General features: G+C 40.2%; 1 long non-coding RNA gene across 1 annotated transcript; it reads left to right on the top strand.

Moving 5' to 3' along the window:
* The first annotated feature begins 723 nt into the window (after nucleotides 1-723).
* On the top strand, nucleotides 724-2681 carry LOC145772818 (uncharacterized). Its single transcript, XR_014289336.1, has 4 exons — nucleotides 724-996; nucleotides 1266-1327; nucleotides 1472-1638; nucleotides 2093-2681. It is a non-coding gene; the product is annotated as an uncharacterized LOC145772818 (long non-coding RNA).
* Nucleotides 2682-19647: the final 16966 nt, after the last annotated feature.

Raw genomic sequence — 19647 nt, 5'->3', positions numbered from 1 at the left:
TATTTGTGACCATCAGGATCACCAATAAGCAGGCGAGTTCGCATTTTCGTGCTGCTTTCTTGTTCATCAATGGTAGAAACTTGTAGAAATGTTGGTTCTGATTCTTCGGCTTTGATGTCATGCATCGGCTTCGTAGGTGGATTTCGACACACCGATTTAAAATGATTACGCACACCACAGTTGAGACATGTTTTACCATAGGCAGGGCATTGTCTAGGTGCGTGGACTTTACCACAGTATCTACTACTGTCTCTTGGCTTTGGAAGGGGTTGCATCGCAGAGGCTGCACGGTTCGTCATGGTTGGCTGGCGTTTACTATTGATGCTGTCGATGTGTTGTGGTTGTGTGTTATTCATGACCAACAAATGGCTTCTTGTTGCGTCATAAGCGTGGCATAAATCAATGGCTTTTGCCAGCGTTAAGTCTGAAGTTTGCATCAGCTTTTCTCTAATACTCTGGTTTGAAATACCACAGACAATTTGATCACGAAGATTTCTTTCTTTAACAGCTTGATTATGAAATGCACAGTCGTTTGCAAGTGTTCTTAGATCATTAATCCAACAATCAAATGACTCACCATCAAGTTGATTTCTATGCCAAAACTTGTAGCCTACGTGGAAAAAATTTCGTTCTTCTTTGGTTCACAATATAACCGAAATTTTCTCAGTACAGTACCCTCAGCCCTGGCCATAGATCAAGAAGGAAAAATCCCCATTAGGCTACAGGAAGAGGACCAGTACTTATTACCGGTATTATTCGTGACAACGTCTCATAATACATGTTTTAAACCAATTTAGGTTTTTTCATGCTTTCCTGAGCATGTGTTGTATTTCATTTCATTGAATAACTTGATACTTGGATATTATCCTTGTGCATTTATGATGTGCCGGGAGACAACTGGCGGCTGGGAGACAACTTGCCATCTCAGTGGGATTAGTGGAACTGATTACAACATATTTTAAAGAAGATTGCTCAGCGATTTATCAATGCTTTGAGGTAACGTACATCTATTATTATTTACTTGCAAACACAGATTTTTTAATACCCAACCTTCCCATTCCCGGAAGAACATCTGACACATACTTTGCAAATTTATGTAAGCTTATAGCTTATATATATATAACTTGTGTGATATGAACACCATGCTACTACTGCTAATAAATTCTATTTCATTGCCTTCTTAGCGATAAGAGTGCGGCTATATGAGTGTTTGACAATGTTTGTATTATTTTCAATATCTTAAAAATGTTGAATTCAATTTGTAGGATTCAGCTATCTCCCAGTTTGAAGAAACTCGTGTACCAGCATCCAATAATTGTGTGTTTTGGTAAGTTGTGAATGAGCGTTTGTACAATTTTGACTGATGTACAAGTGAACTTTTGAATTGCTCACCTAAATATGAAGTTGGTAAATGTAAATATGCACTAATTTCAGTCTTCGTAGTTTCATTTGTGCCTCATTGCATCTGCAGGGCCCACTCTTGCCAGTGCAGTGAAGTTTCTCGTATTCATCGAAGGCAACCTTGCAATGGAAACCAAGTCGTTTTTTTGTAGCGCTGGCTTACTTCTTCTGCTCATATTACGTCTTTGCAATGTCATATCCAGATAGTGCAGCTGCAAGTCTGGAGTTTATACAGAGGTATGTAAACCTGTAATGTGTTTAATTGTTTATGTATGAGCTAAGGAATAACAATAATGGAACTCCCTCCTTCACAAAGTCATTCATACCAGTGACAAGCTGGTCTGGCTGGAGTGGGATTCAAATCCACGAAGTTCTTGACAGTGTCTCTCTACTGCAGCTAGTAAAAACTGCACCCATTACCGGAGCCTCCGGAGGGATTGCGTCTTAGACCACTCGGCCATCCAGACTGATTATTAGAGGTATTAAACTGTTAATACTAGTTATGTACGCAAGTTCCAAGCCACAACTCCAGAGGATGACGATTATTCTAAGGTTTGTGGAAGTGACAACGCATTCTGATCAATTTGAAGGTTTCACTACACGATGGTATTGTGGTGTAGTTACAAACATTGCTAAATATCACGGTCAAATTTGAAAAGATCCACTGATATAACTTGTGTTGTTTCCTCAGATACTTTGCTCGCATTGGGGTCATCCGTCATGACAAGAAAAAGTGAGATGTGCACCCTAAAGTACTCCGACTGTGCAACGAGGTCATGCTTCGGCAGGGATGTTTGTTATGAAGATTGAAGCAAGTCAAGAAATTCACTGTTCAGTCGCTGCTGCTTCATGCTTCGCCGAAATATAGCCTCGGCTGAACTCTGCAGTTAAAAAAGCGAATCCACGTGTTCGTGAAACATTAAACAAATAGCTATACTTGTAACATCTTGAGAAATATATTGTGAAACATTGTCGCCAGTGAGGTCTGCTGTACACAATAAATTTATATCTGCAAATGCACGTGTGTAATATTTACTTGTAGAGAAAGTCATTTTACTCTCATAATGCCGTTTGTCACAAAAACTATTCGGGAAGTTATTTTGCTGCCTGTCCAGAGCAGTAATTTTACTGATCAGAAACATTTAAAAAATGACTATCCGGAGCAGTAATTCTACTGATCAGAAACATTTAAAAAATGACTATCCAGACCAGTAATTTTACTGATCAGAAACATTTAAAAAATGACTATCCAGAGCAGTAATTTTACTGATCAGAAACATTTAAAAAATGACTATCCAGAGCAGTATTTTTACTGATCAGAAACATTAAAAATATGACTGTCAACGGAAGTAAAAATACTTCCATTACAGTAAATAAAATTACTACTTAGGAAGTTATTTTGCTGCCTGTCCAAAGGACAGTAAAATTTTTTAACAGTGTAGCCGTAGGAGAGTAAAACCTTTTGGGGGGGCAAACAAAATGTGCCCAAATTTTGTCTTTGCAAAAATGCTTTCAGAAAAGTATCATTACTCAATTGCTGAGGTAGTGTAGTCTAATAACTCCACAGGCATCAACTTGGCAATCTCATAAATTAAAATAATTATGCAAAGTTCTTAAACTGGTAAAATGTCGAAATATGGAAAGATTGATTTGCCCAAATAACTGGACATTTTTTGCCCAAATTAGGGATTTTTTTTTCAGCGGGGGGCAATCGCCCCCCCTGCTCCCCTATCTCCTACGGCTATGATGTAACGTCTTGATCTCTCAAGATATATTGATTCTTATACTGAATTATAGCTTCATCAAACTAGCGTCTTGCGCATAGGCCTACATCAGTAACTCGTGAGAATGTATATTTCGTCATAAAGATGGTAACCGCACATATATACAAATGGTAGATGGCGCTATAGGCCTAATCGTTCAATCTGTTACAGCCTAATTATTCAGCCTAACCAGGGATGTCACAGCGTCTCTTGATAAAATTTACAAAATCCTACAATTTATGTTGATTTTGTGACAGCTGGCTTTGTTTAGCCACAGCTACTAACTAGAAAGCTCGCAGAAGATATTTCAAAACGACATTTCTTAGATAGTCTGGATAGTGTCACTAGAATATAAAAGCCTAGTTTTAGATTTCATGTAGTCTAAGTAAGTGAAGGGATGTTAAAATTAGGTGCAAATATGGTGAGAAATAAAAGTGAGATCGTCTTGACAAAAAAATTAGTTTTGAAACAACTTCTGTTGGTTTCAAAATATCAAGAAGTTGCTGCCAAATGTTGTAAGTTAATTAAGTTGCACCGTAAATAAAATTAGCCATGGTAATTTATACTACCATTTGTCGTCTACTCTACATATTCGAATCAGCCTAGTTGACGCTATAATTTTTTTATACTTTAAGCTTATTACATGTATAATTTAGATTTGTTGAAACATGTCTAAAAAATTGTCAAGGAAATTATGTTAATAGTGAAAAGAAATAGTTTTTCGTTTGCCTTAAAGTACTGGAGGAGGGTCTACTCTAGAATCTAGATGGCTGATCTCCATTCTCAAGAGACAATGAATTAAAAAATCGATATGCCGTGTGTGTTAGCTTAGCTTTATTAATGGGTCGAAAGTGTTGTGTTACCGGCTGTAATGGAGATTATGATGAAGATGAAAATCGGGAGAAAATTTTCTGATTGCCTTCAGATCCCATTGAGCGGCAAAGATGGCTGCAGATTATACCACGCGATAACATACCGGACAAGAAAGATACAGTAGTGTGTGTGAGGCATTGGCCCAAAAACTGCAGTATGCAACAGTGCAAAGTTATGGTAAGGTTCAACCAAGAGATCCACCTTCCGTTTTCACTTGCGTTGAACAAAGTTTGCTACCCACGCAACCTCCACCACTAAGATCAACAGTCAAAGCTGCTGCAGAAGCACGTAACAAACTTGCTGATGAGCTTGGTGCTTTCATAAGAGCAGACACTATCAAAGATTTTATGAATTTGAAAAGTAGCCTACTATTAAAACTCACAGCTTTAGTGAATTTGAATTACTCGTTAACGTTTTAGACAGTAAAATATTTATAGTATAAAATATTATACGGTAGTATGCTGGTAGTTTTGTTGATAACCTAAACCGCGGTGGTCTGTGCATTGCACGTGACTTTGTGTGCCAGTGGACTATTAGACACCATGTGGACTATTAGACACCAGACACCATGCGCATAGTCACTGGATGCCTGCGTCCAACTCCCACAGACTTACTACCAGTGCTTTCAGGCATCGCCCCACCAAAACTACGCAGAGAAAATTCTACCATACGGCTCGCATTAAAGGCAGAGGTCAATGATCGCCATCTCCTCCACAATGTAGTCCTTGACTCACAACAGCTCACACGTCAACGCCTGCCTTCCAGGCGCCTTTTTTCTCGACACATTGTGACGCTTCATGAAGGTCACTTCGACCTGATGAAGTCATGGAGAGACCGTTGGGAAACCATCTCACGGCCCAACCAGTTCCAAGTCACACCAGACACTACGGTACCACCTGGCTCAGACCTGTCCAGAAAAGAATGGGTGATTCTGAATCGCCTCCGTGCTGGTGTTGATCGCTTCAAGCACAATGTGTTTACCTGGGGATTGTGTGACTCACCAGCCTGTGTTTGTGGTGACTGTCAAACAGCACAGCACATCATAAATCACTGTCCAGTGTTTCTACCTGAAGAACATGTGAATCTCATAGACCCTGATATGAAGACACTGCTTTGGTTGCAACAATTGGGAGATGTTACCTGAATTGCTGCCTCATAAGCAAGAAGAAGAAGAAGTGGACTATCTATGGCTATATTTTGTTCCATGAAATAGTAGATCAATGTTGCAGAAAATCCTTGTGTGATGTATTGACAGTTATTGCAGAACACTACCAATTTGATGTGAAAAAACGTTACGCTATCACTTTAGCCAACTTATACTACTTGAACCATAGGCATACGAAGCCGAGCAACGTGATCAAGTTTAGCATCTTCAAGTTTATTACATGTAAACGCCAAGTGTAGACAAACAAAAATTGTCATAAATAAAAACAAAATTTGTCATAAAAAGAAGGATTCAGTGGTCCCCTGGGTTGATAGGAGTCTAGGAGACAGCGGGGTGACACTACAGCAAGATGGGGCAACCTCTAATACCGCGAAGTTGGTCCAGAGCTTCTGCAAGGACAATTTCAAGGGATTCTGGTCAAAGGAACTCTGGCCTCCATCTTCGCCAGATTTGAATCCTACCGTATGGACTTTGGTGTCTGGTCACTATTGGAGCAGAAGGCCTGTGTAATCTCCCACAAAAATACTGATGCACTTAAATGAGCTTTGCTCAAATGCTGGGATGAAATAGATGCTAAAACTTTGCGTGCAACATGTACCCAAGTTCCAAATAGACTCAGACGTTTAATTCATGCCAAAGGTGGATATTTTGAATAAATGGCGATGGATATTAATCAGTGTGTCTTTGTTTTATTATTTAACCCTCATTTAATGAAATCTATTTGATATTGACTTATTTATGACAATTTTTGTTTGTCTACACTTGGCGTTTACACCCTGTACATAAACATAAAACTACGCAACAAATTAAGTATCGAACGTTTTCGACATCACAAGATGTCCTCTTCAGGAATAACATACATACAAATTAACTACATCTGAAAAAAGTACAATGGTTAACTAAATCTAAAAACAGAAAAAGACAAAAAACTGCACAGTACTTCTGACTAGCTCAAACTAAACGATATAGGCTCCACGAGAATCAAAGGTAACTGCATCAAAAGGTGTTAAACAGGTCACATGATATGGTAAAAAGGCAAGGTGCGAAAAAACTAATTTTAAAATACAGAGAGCAAGAAAACGAGCCGCAAGCATACAATTGTCTGTTTAAAAGTGGATTGTGACGTTTTATGTACAGGGCTTCCAAGATCTTAGTTTGATACTCAGACCTGCCTCTAGACATGATCTCAAACTGCTTGATAGAAACGTTATTTTGGCATTCTGTACATGAAAAAATGTGATCTTTAATTGCGCTTTTCTGTATAGAATTCAAATTCAGGTGTTCCCCAGCTCTAGTCGATAAATGTCGTGTTGACATACCGATGTATGTCAGGCTTGCATCACGCAAACAACTGAATTTATAAACGACATTAGAACATAAAGCAAAGGGCGTAGGCGACTTCAGCTGAAAATATCTGCCTACTTTGAACGTTCTATAAACAGGGTAAATGTCACAATCAAATTTCTTTTTGACAATTTTAGCTAGATTTTTTGAAAATCTTACCGAATCAAAAAGAAATTTTGCTTCAGAAAGCTTCGAAAAGCTTCGTATGCCTATGGTTCAACAAGACAAACTCTCTACCGAAGCTCTATTATACTACTTAAGAACTATTGTTGCTTGTATTCTCCGACGTCTACCAAAGAACTCAGGCAAAAAAATTTGAAATTGAGTTATATAATTGAAAATATTTACCTGTTTTGTACATTGAATGTACGGTGTAGTGTAAAGGCATAATACATGTTATGCCCTGAGACACCACGCAATGGTAATTACGCAGCACTGTGCGCGTACTTGCCGTTGGGCGACGCAAGGACTGCTACGTGGGCGATGACTGAGGTTTTTGTGGTCATTCGAGACTAACACAACATGGTGTCAGAAGTGAGATAAAATGTCGCATCAGATAATGTTACCAGATGCGTTTAACTGGCAACATAACGAGTGGGGCCAGTGGATTAAAAGATTCAAACGATATAGGCAAGCATCCCAATTAGTGTCGAAACCTGAAAAAGTGCAAGTCAACTCTCTAGTCTATTTGCTAGGAAGCAAAGGCGAGGATGTGTTTTCTTCATTTAAGTTATCAGAGGCCGATTCGATCAACTACAACGTAGTCAAGGAACGCTTCAACAACCATTTCAAACTGCGCAATAACGTAATTTTCGAAAGAGCAGTATTCAACCGCCGAGATCAACTGCCATGCGAGCGCTTTAATGACTATGTTACTTCTCTGTATGGCATGATAGAAAAGTGTCAGTATGGCGCTATGTCTGATCAGCTACTGCGAGACAGACTCGTCGTAGGAATTACAAATAAGTCGCTGTCCGAACGCATGCAAATGGACCCAGAGTTAACTTTACAAAAAGCTATCGACGCCGCACGACACGCAGAAAGCATTAGGCCTACAGAACAACAAGGTAAACTTCAAGGTAGAGCGGAGAAAAATTTCGACTACGTGGACGGGGTTGAAAGAAAACGTCGCAATAAGTTCTTCCAGAAGCGAGAATGCTGCCAACGATGTGGTAGAAATAAACATTACGAAAACGAAAAATGTCCAGCTGAATTCATTACTTGTTTTAAATGTTCAAAGATAGGCCACTTTGCAAGACAATGCCGCAGCAATAAATACCAGGAAATCTCGTCGATATCAGCTGATAAAGTCGTAACTAGTTACGAAGAGGAAAAGACGTCTTACTTAGGTGAAATAAATGAGTCTTCAACGAGTAATTGGACCGTGCCTATTAAAATTTACAACGACGTCATTGATTTTAAAGTAGATACACAGGAGCGGATGTTACAGTTATACCAAAAACCGTAATTAAAGATTTCCAAAAACTTCAATTGGTAAAACCTGACCAAAGGTTAGAAGGACCCGATGGACAAACATTGAACATTGTCGGATACTTTGACTACTACGTATCCTACAAAATCGTGCGGCATGGCAAAAAAATTATGTTACATATTCAGGTAGCAGAGCCTTGCTCGGAAAACCTGCCATAGAGAAATTAAATGTAGTTAAATTTGTGGATAATCTCGACCTAGAGTCAGATAAATACAAAAAGGCATTCCCACACTTGTTCGGAAAATTGGGATATCTCGAGGGGGAGTCCAACATAAAAATTTGTGACAATGCCGAACCTTACCAAGTGTCCGCAGCGAGAAGAGTCGCTATCCCTCTACTTCCAAAAGTTAAAGGTGAAATTGATCAAATGGTAAAAGATGGTGTCATATCGGAAGTTAATGAACCAACGGATTGGTGTTCAGGGATGGTCGTCGTCCCAAAGAAAAACGGAAAACTACGCATGTGTGTCGATTACACTCAACTCAACAAATGTGTGAAACGTGAAAAACACCCGTTACCCTATTGGTCACAGCGGTAAACCATAATCTCTTCGTGGGAAAATTGTAACATAAGATTCCCGAATCCGTTCGTCTGCATGTAATGACCGAAAAAGAAACACTCCTTTGAAACGTCTATTCAAAATTGTATTTCTGTAAAATTAGCCACCTGGCTGTCGAAAATGGAATGCAACGCCGTACACCACTAAAACTTGTCACTACAGAACAGATTACTTGGATAAAAGACGGAAATTTTCGTCCAGCTGACAAGCACTTAAGCAAAACGGTTAAACATGCGACCAACCTCTTCAAGCAACAATTTTAAAATGAATGACCAGAATAGATATCAATATCTCAAACTCACGTACGCAGTACTGTGACGTAATAGTGAAAGACATTGTCACGCAATTCAAACAGGTGTTCAAAGGTGATGATGCAATATTTACAAGTTTGACACAAGTCTTACGAACGATGATGCAATTTTGGCTCATTTTTAGGAAAAATTCCATGACGTAAGATTCAGTAGACCTGAACGGTTTTATATGACGTTTGATTTGTATGGAGATTGGCCGTAACATAACGGCCCCTAGTTATGACAGTCTAACATGGCATAACTAAAAAGGAATTTAAGGACAATCGTGAGCCAATGAATAAAACACACGATACACAAATTGTTTGAATCACTCACGTTTAAGTTAATACGCAAATACAAAGGGCATGCAACGAATGAATAGCAATACGAATAATACACGACGATACATGAAATTGGTACCATAGGTACACGCTAAAATGACGCTATATACAATGGTTGCGATAATAACCGACTGTTCTGGGCTCAGACAAGTGTCGGCCACCGCAGACAAAACCAGGCTCAAACCCTAACACTTAGGTGTTCTTTACGGGGGCGAGGCACGAAATATCCCTCAACACGTAGTCTACTTTCACTTCCCCCGTACTCTCATCATAGTTGCAGACGGCAACTTTAGCTCTACGAACCACAGGCTTCCCTTTCCTAATTTGTGGAACTACCTCATGCACCCTCCCAAGTTGATACTTCCCACGTTTACCAATGTCTTGGAGAGAACCCACCACTACAAGTTGACCAGGCTCCAAATTCTCGGCCATTTTTAGCCATTTTTTCCGGCCCTGAAGCCCTGGCAAGTAAAAATCGATCCATTTACTCCAAAACTGCTGAGAAAGTGACTAATTGAACCGATAGTCCCTCCTTAGTTGGTCACGATCATGTGGCTGCCCAACAGCACAGTATGGGTCTAAGTATGGGGTCAAAAGTGAGGCAGGGGTGATGACAGTAAAATCCCTAGGGTCGTCACTCAAAGGTACCAAAGGGCGTTCGTTCACGATCCGAACAGCACTGCTGGTGTACGTAAGCAGTTCAATAAAATTGGGCTTACGTATTGAAGGGTCCAAAATGTGAAAAAAGTACTTGGTCATATCGGCCACGAAACCAAATCTGCCAAGCCGCAATCTAGCTAAGACATCTGCCAGAGAGTTTAAGAAGTCAGGGCCCGAAAACATTACATCATTAACACAAGTTCCTCGAAATTCAGACTTGCCATCGTAAACAATACGCTTTTTTAATTGTGACGTCACAAAGTATGGTAAATACCATTCAAATCCTTTTACATTTTCTGCTTCACCAGCACGCTCAATATAGCCATTAGATTTAAGATCTTTCATGGTGTCAGTAAGGAAATCACGAAGTTCAGGTTGTTTTAAAGCCTTCTTCCTTAAAGCAGCAGCTCTATCTGACGCCAACACAAAATTGTTAAGTAAATCAATATCTTCCTTCAACGGTACAGGTATCTCAAATCGACCATCTTTCAACTCAATATTCGGTTCAACAAGTTCTCTAGCCAAAATATCATTGCGAGACAATTCACAGGTTTCATTTTGCAAGGTCAAATCCTGAATGACTTTATTCAGGTCTGCTATTTCCATATCACGAGACTCAATTTTACGCTGAAAGCTAGAGATGACATCCGACTCTGAAGACGTTTACACTCTGCACACGTTAGCAACGCTTTCATCTAAGGGTGACTTACCACCACAAGCCAACCAACCGAGAGGAGTGAGCAAAGCATGTGGTTCACTACGATTCTCACCAACACGCTCTTCTTTAGCACACATCAAATAAGCGTTGTCGTTTCCAATCAGTACATCTACAGTACTACAATCATTCAAATGAAACATATTCACGTCATAAAAATGATGGAAACTACTTAAATCCTGCTTATGTGGTAAAGTTTTAACATTGTCAGCCCAAGCTGGGTTAACCACCGAGGTTATATCACAAAACAGTTCATCTGTCTCTAACGACTGGATGTTGAGTTTAACAAAGTTAGCACAAGTAGGTTTCTGACCAGCCAGAGTATCCATTTTAAACGACGCTTTATCGTACGGTTTAACGTCAAGTTCGCAGACCAAATTACTCGAAACAAAAGTCAACTGCGAACCAGGATCATACTGACAATACACCAACTTCGATTTGCCAGTCATTGGATTCAAAACACGAGCAGCAGTAATGCGGTTAAAAGCTGCTTTAACATTTCCAATCTTAACATTACGCACAGGAACTCTGGCACCAGCATCATCTTTACCGACCGAATCCAGAGAATCACGTGACGTCACATAAAAATCATGCAGAAGAAAATAGTGCTTCCTATCGTTGTTAGGGCCACATTGACGACAGTTGTTTGCATGAACGCAATCCCTAACCATATGCTGGCGCAAACAATTTAAGCATTTGCCAGCTTTCACAATGACATCTCTCCGATCTTTAGGTGTCAAGCGCAAAAATTCTTTACAATTAGACAAAAAATGATATTCAACTTGACCACGTGACGAACAATAAAAACATGCCGGTATGTCTCTACGTCTGGCCACACCACCGCGCGGTGCGCCAACAGCAGTCGAGTACTGCGAACTCCCTGAAATCACATTATCATGGGGTTTTACGGACGTCTGCCTAACCGGACATGAAGGCAATTTTCCTTTGCTAAACTTTTTTAAATGCTGCGACTCACCAGAATCGCCCATTAGCATAATATCAGTCGACTTGCGCGTTTCCTCCCGTACTACAAATTCAAACAAACTCTGAAAAGTAGGCTCATCAGTACCACCATACTGATCACCTAAAAAGTCAAGATAACGCTGCTTAGCGTCAAACGGGAGTCGCTTAGCCAAATCCAAAACAAAACGTCCTTCCAATTTGTCACGCTGACCATAAGCTTGCGCGTAAAGCAGACACTGCGACAATTCATCTTTAAACTCTTTCAGATCACTGGAAGAGGTCGAAGTCAATTTGCTACCATAGCGATACTTTCTAATTTCCGGTTCGGCGAAAAGACCTCCACGAACCCCAAAACGCTGGGACAAGCGAGCTAACGACATTTCTATCCTGTCTTCTTCTGACAAGCCAGGAGTGTCGGAAACCAAATTAGCAATCGTTTGCGCAGCTGTTCTAACACAAGCTGCTTGTAACAAAGTCAAACGAGTTCCTTTAAAGGGCGAAGCTGCCATGAAGGCCGTAACACGATTTTTAAAGAAGATAAATGGCATATTATTACCATCGTAACCAATCAAGGCCGCCTTATCGAAAAACGTCCTACTATTTTGGTATTCAAAAAAGCAATCCTGTTGTTGAGAACTCGATTTAGCGGGAGAAGACAAGCTATATCCCTTAAGGGGCTGAGTGGGCTCAGTCCCATGCACAGCCCGATCACGATCCTCACACATGTTAAAATCAGGAGACGAGATACGCCTCTCACAACCACGCAAATTACGTGTAGCTGGGCGATCAAAAACTAGCGGCGCAGAAAACTGTGAAGGGGGCAAAGCATTACTGCTAATGGCGGCCCCGTGACCTGCACGCTCTGGGGGAGGAGTTCGGCTATAATTCGCAGGCCTTGGCTCTACAGCCTTCGGAAGACCCTTAGCCGCGGTCCCGAGACCTCCTGAAACAGCTGGAAAACGTGTGGATTGCACTGGTCCACTTACAGATTGAACAGGCGTCTGGAAAAGGTTATGTAAATTAAACTGTGATTGATGTTCACTTCTGGAATGCCTAGAAGAGCCCTTCTTGGAGCTACGCCGGGAGCCCACATCTGATCGATATTCAGCCAAAGCTACCTCTTTACGTTGTTCAGCCCTCAACTGTGCGTCTTTGAGTGCAAACTCAGCAGCTCTCGCGGTGGCCTCAGCAGCTCTCGCTTCAGCCTCAGCTCTCGCGGCAGCCTCTGCTCGTACGGCCTCAGCTCGTACGGCCTCAGCTCGTATGGCATCAGCTCTCGCTTCAGCCTCAGCTCGTATCTGGAGCTCCTCTCGTCTTAGCTGCAGGTTAATTTGTGCCACTATCCGAGACGAACTCGTAGACATCCTAGTGCTTACATTTGAAGCGCTATCCTCAGGATGTATGTCAGCATCCAACATATCTGAGAACTCACTTACTTTTTGTTCAAAGTTATTTTTTAACGAGTTAAATTCGGGGTCTACCCTATCACGAAGTTCTGCCAAGATTGCAGAGTTAAAAATTTTAGTCAAAAGAGCATGGAAATGCCGTAAATCCTCTTCCAAAGTAGAGAACTTAGATCTAAAATTCAACAGTTCCTGCTTATCACTCAAAGAACCTAGGGCTACAGAAAGTTCCCCAATTTGAGTCAAAATATCCCTTCTAAGATGCCGGGTCTCTCGAACTGACTTAGCCTCATCGTTACTGGGTCCCTCCCCAGAATGGCCTGCCCGACCGCAAAGAACATCATCAGGCTTAAACTCAGTCGAGTCGACGGCGGTCGAGTTCCTGTCGCCACCGAGTGTAGACATATTAAATGTTGGGGCTCAATTTAACAATTAAAAAAATTAAGTTACACAAACACACAAAATTAAGTTATAAAAAACTTAACTTCAAAGACCGTAAAAATACAAAAAGAATTTAAATGCACAATACCGTAGTTGTACGGGTATATGAAGTCCTAAAGTTCCACAAAACTTGCTTGGATTCGTTCACTTGAATCTTCAAGCACAGATGGATTGTCTTTAATCTTCTTTCTTGCCAATGAATGTCAAAGTTGTTTTCTTCAGAACCGACAAAGAAACGCCTTTAATTTTTAGCTTGAAGTTCTTCAGTACCAACTGAGAAGAAATGTCTTTAATTTTCTTTTGCTTCTGCACCAAACACTAGACAGAGTAACGTCTTTTATTCTTTATGTGCTTCTAGTGCTTCTTGGCCTACCAGCTAACAAGCCACGTCTTTATTTTTTATGTGCTTCTTGTGCTTCTTGGCCTACCAGCTAACAAGTCACGTCTTTTATTTTTTATGCCTTCAAGTGCTTCTTGGCCTACCAGCTAACAAAACGTCTTTTATTTTTTATGGTCACAGCGGTAAAAATACCGCTGTGACCATTGGCCGTAACACCTATGTAGATCAAGTTTTAGGTCAACTGGCAGGTGCAAAATATTTTTCTAAATTAGATGCAAAATCGGGTTTCTGGCAAATCAAACTATCAACGCAGTCAAAACTGTTGACAACGTTTATTACACCGTTCGGATGATTCTGCTTCAATCGTTTGCCATTCGGGATATCAAGTGCCCCAGAGTATTTCCAACGACGAATGTCCCAAATCGTTGGAGGTATTGAGGGAGTGGTTTGTGAAATGGACGATATTTTAGTTTTTGGAACCACCAAGAACGAACATGACGACAGGCTGCGCAAAACAATGAGTAGAATACAAAAGTGTGGATTAACATTAAACGAAAAATGCGAGTTTTGTAAAACGTCGATAAAGTTTCTAGGTCACGTCATCGACAGCGAAGGAATCCGTGCCGATCCAGACAAGGTGAAAGCCATATGGGTGCTCCAAAGAACGTAAGCGAAGTTCGAAGATTCCTCGGTATGGTCAATCAATTAGGGAAGTTTTCCTCAGAAATTTCAGAAGCAGCTAAGCCGCTGAGAGAATTACTCACCAAGAATTCTGTGTGGACTTGGAAAGAGGAGCAAGAGAAGTCCTTTGTTAAAGTGAAGCAGTTATGTTGTTCCACAAAAGTATTGTGTTTTTACGATCCAACAAGAGAAACAATTGTTTCAGCAGATGCTAGTTCATTTGGATTAGGGGCAGTTTTGCTTCAGAAACAACAGAATGGTGATTGGCACCCTGTATGCTTTGCTTCGCGTTCTTTGAGTACCATAGAACAGAACTATGCTCAAATTGAAAAGGAGGCCCTAGGTGTCACTTGGGCATGTGAGAGGTTTTCTGATTATGTCATAGGACTGAAGTTTGTTGTCCAAACCGATCACAAGCCATTAGTTGCAATCTTAGGAGCAAAGTCGTTAGCAGAATTGACGCCACGACTGCAACGGTTTCGGATTCGCCTAATGCGTTTTTTTTTATTCTGTTTTGCACATTCCAGGAAAAGACCTAATCCTTGCAGACGCACTCTCTAGAGCTCCGGTAGAGTCACCTTCCAAAACAGACGAAGATGACTGTCAGCAGGTCCACGCTTTTGTCTGTTCTCTTGTTGAATCGCTGCCAGCTACGGAGAGTCGTCTACAACAAATCAAAGAACGTCTGGCTGATGACTCAGTGTGTTGTGAGATTATGCATTATTGCACAAATGAATGGCCGACCTTAAGTAAGTTAGGCCCAAAACTAAAAGTATTTTATCCCTTTAAAAGCGAATTGTCCGTACACGATGGATTGCTACTTCGAGGAACAAGACTAGTGATTCCCGTTTCATTACGATTGGATATCCTGGAGAAAATCCACGAAGGCCACATGGGAATCGTCAAGTGTCGCCAACGAGCTCGCGATGCAATTTGGTGGCCAGGAATGAGTAAACAAGTCAAGAAAATGGTGAGGAGTTGTGTTTGTTGCGCGGAACATTCCCGCAATCGGTGTGAACCAATGCTGCCCGTGGAAAGACCGAGCAGACCATGGCAAAAAATAGCGAGTGATCTATTTGAGTTCAAAGGTAAGAAGTATCTTTTGCTGATAGACTATTTTTCGAGATGGATCGAATTATCCTTGTCATCGAGTACAACATCTCCTTCCATCATTAATCACATGAAGTCTATGTTTTCTCGTTATGGCATTCCCGAGATAATAGTTTCTGACAATGGCCCGCAGTATAAAAGCCGAGACTTTTTAAACTTTGTAGAAGATTTTAGCATAACTCATGTTACGTCTAGTCCTAGATATCCATAATCTAATGGCAAAGCCGAAAGAGCCGTCAGAACCATGAAGACATTTCTCGACAAATGTAAAGATCCGTACTTGGCAATGTTGGCTTATCGTTCGACGCCATTGAGGAATGGATTTTCTCCATGAGAGTGGATGATGGGCCGCAAGCTCCGGACAAAATTTCCATATTTTCCGGACAACTTGCTGCCAAATTGGCCAGATTTTGTACTTGTCCGTAAGCTTGCCCTTGAGGATCAAATCAAACAAAACAAAGACTTTGACCGTCACCATGGAGCGAGACCGCTACCCACCCTCCATCCAGGTGATGAGGTGTTTGTTAGAGACAACAGTGCCACGCAGAAGGGGGTCGTGAGGAACGAGTATGACGCCAAACGGTCATACATCATAGACACCAATCAAGGAACATCAGTTCGCTGAAACTGCAGAGCATTGGTAAAAATACCACAGGCTGGTGAATTTGATATAAGTAGTAGGCCTAGCATGAAATGTGAAATCTCTCATTCCATTGACAATCACTTAGTTAACAACGAAGCAAATACGGAGACCAGCGACGTCCAATCTACAAGAACAAGATCCGGCAGGATCTCAAAACCACCTGAACGCTTGTCATATTAACTGTTTACGTCTTGTGTTTTTTTGGGAGGGAGATAATGTAGGACTATAGTTGTGTCTTACTAGTGCATATTGTTTTAATTTACCATATTTCCTTGAAAGTGTCTTACGATAGGAAAGTTGACAACGTTCCGCGAAGTTTCATGATTGTTTAACTTGTATACATGAGACTTGCTCACAGAAGCTTAACTGATCTTATTTAATACCGTACCCTATTATCTTCCCATGAACCGTGTGAAAACTTATTCTGTTTATTGTACTGTATTTGCAATTGTTTCTGTATGATGTCTTTACAGTACCTCGATGCTTGGGCGGAGATGTAGTGTAAAGGCATAATACATGTTATGCCCTGAGACGCCACGCAATGGTAATTACGCAGCACTGTGCGCGTACCTGCCGTTGGGCGACGCAAAGACTGCTACGTGAGCGATGACTGAGGTTTTTGTGGTCATTCGAGACTAACACAACATACAGTAAGCCTACTGCAGTTTTGTGCTATTTCTACTGCCATTGGTCGTTAAGATGTTTCATTTTATTTCAGTGTTGGAAGTTTTTGTTTTATCATCTTGTGTATTAGTTTATGTGTGACATTAATCTTGTCTCCAACTGTTACTGTGCATTTTGAACACCTGGTGTATTTTGTTTTGATTTTCTCAGTATGTTTTGCATAGTGCTTCAAAACTAATACTGTTTCGACTTGGAGGTTTTACTTGTTTGAAACTATTTTCGTAGCGGTTCGGCCCCAGTAACGGATCCAGGAGGGAGGGGATGAAAACCTTTTTATTTGGACAATTGGACATCCAGCCCATTTTGCAATTTTTAATTAAGATTTTTTTGTTTTTATAATTAAAATTGTCGTTAAGTGGAAATTCCAATTTTGTTTTCCTCGATTTATAAGTCACGTGACCTTCCCTTTCCCCTTAGTCAAATCTTGGATCCGCCCCTATGCCCCCTTCACATAATCGTATGTGTGTGCTACTAATTTATTAAAGTGCCATTGCTGTGTATTATACTGTATTACGAATATACAGTCTATTGTGAAAACTAATAGCACGAATTTTGCCAATGAATAAGAGTGGTTCAAATATTTACTTTATCCCAATGCTTTGTTATGCATCTGTTGGTCTTATTGGGGACAAAGTACTTTAAATTTATTAAATAGTTGTTCAATAGTATTATTGCGTTGCTTGGGAAACTGAATTACAAAGATATGTTCCTACTGCAACTAAATATCCAACTTTGATAAACATTATATGCAAAAAAAACGAAAAAATACGTTCGCCTCCAGTTTTGCCTCCAGCCCGCACGTTTGCATGGCCTTTAGTAAAGTTCGCCTTGGTTCTTGCATTTCCCCGGTCGTGGCTAACATTTTCATGGAATACATTGAGCGCACTGCCATCGCTTCATTCCACACACCACCTCAACTTTGGGTGAGATATGCAGATGACACTTTTTGCATTATAAAAAAGTCTGCGGTCAACCAATTTCATCAACATTTGAACAGCATATCTTCTTCAATTCAATTCACAACAGAACATGAAAAAAAAATTCTATGTCATTTTTAGACGTCTTAGTTATTCGTCACAATATCACAAACACGTTGACCACTACAATTTTCAAAAAACCCACACACACTGACAGATATTTAAATTTCAATTCACACCATCCAAAACATCAAAAACTTACTGCAGCTAAAACTTTGTATGACCGCATTGACACACATGTCGCAGATCCGCATGAACGTTCACGACAGAACAAAGCATTACACAATACTTTGCGCCTCAATGGATTTCCAAGAAAGCATGCTTGCCAACGACAACCTAAAAGTTTAGTACCCCCATCTACCCAGTATAAGTCTTTTGTTTCTTTACCTTATGTTAAGGGAGTTTCTGAAAAAATTCGGCGTATCTTTAAATGAAATTGGAGAAAAAGTCGCTTTGAAACCTTTCTTGACAATAAGTAAATTTTTGCCATCCACTTTTTTCTCTCCTGTTATTTAAGTTTCTTGTTGATTGTTAGCATGTGAACCCTTCAAAGTTTTCACGCGATAATTTTTTGTCTAAAAGTTGAATCTTAATTTTGTATGTTCAGTTGATTTCATCAACATGGTCCTGTGTTTTGCCATGCTAGACCATTTTCATATCTCCTTCATTACGTATATTTTGCATTGATCATCACTATAATATCATGTTCAAATAATAATTAGTGTATATTCCTGAAGTCATCAGTTATCGATTCCTGTTTTAAAACTGCACCACTGTCGTTGCTGCGAACAGCTCATTTTATTTAAAAACGAAACACTGTAGGCCTATATATTTTTTTGTATAATAAGCTCACCGTACGTTTATTAAATGCTCGTGTTTTTGATGTTTCTTTTTTTGTATTGGTTGTAAGGTTCAGTCGTCCCCGCATGGTTTCATCAACTGTCACACCTCCAGTTGCTTTAGGTATGTGGAGCCAACTGATTCTTTCAACTAATTCATTTATTTTGAACTGTTAGGTTTGGTGGCCGTGCTTAAATTTACTTTCATCGACATATACTTTCAATTTGCATCGCATGCACGTTTTAAACTTCTGTGGTTTTGCCGCTGTTTCCTTTTGTTGGTTTTGTTCCCGTAAACTATTTGTAACTTTATCATTGCTGTTGTTTTCCGACAAAGAAAAATAAATTGAATTGAATTGAATAGTTGTTGTTACTAGACAAATAGTAACTACCTGGTTTAACCCCCTGAAGAAGTCAGTCGTGTCTGATTGATCGAAACGTTGGAATAAAAGCAGATTATCACCTTATACAAATTGTGATAGTTCAGCTTAGTTTGCACCAGAAGAACGCCTCATGTTATTTAATACTCTTAATTCTTGAAGATAGAGGGCGGTAAAGCGTTGGAATGAACAGAATGATGACGGCCGGCACGTAGGCTACCATCGTGACCATATTTTGTGATTAGGTGCATATATGAAAACGTAAGTAAACGAAATGACTACAATCAAAGTTACCTTAACAGCCTGTTTCAACCTGCGTGGGATCATCAAGTAAAAAGAGAAACCGGTAATATTGAGAAAATGTAGATGGGGATTAACGTAGGGTTGCCATACGTCAGGATTTTCCCTGACATGTCAGGAAATTTAGTTCTTGTTCAAATATGCGTCAGGTAGAAATGTTAAAATGTGTTTGAATGTCCTGGAGTTTGACAATCAAACAACCAAACGCGTCAATTGAAGCACTTCAAGTATATTCATTTTTCTGTATCTCCGTCGGGCATTACCTTTTTTACTGGAAGTTCTT

Source organism: Aplidium turbinatum, chromosome 6 (genome assembly GCF_918807975.1).
Source record: "Aplidium turbinatum chromosome 6, kaAplTurb1.1, whole genome shotgun sequence".
Classification (NCBI taxonomy): domain Eukaryota; kingdom Metazoa; phylum Chordata; class Ascidiacea; order Aplousobranchia; family Polyclinidae; genus Aplidium; species Aplidium turbinatum.
Note: the sequence above shows the minus strand (reverse complement) of the source record. Positions and strands in the feature narration are given on the sequence as shown.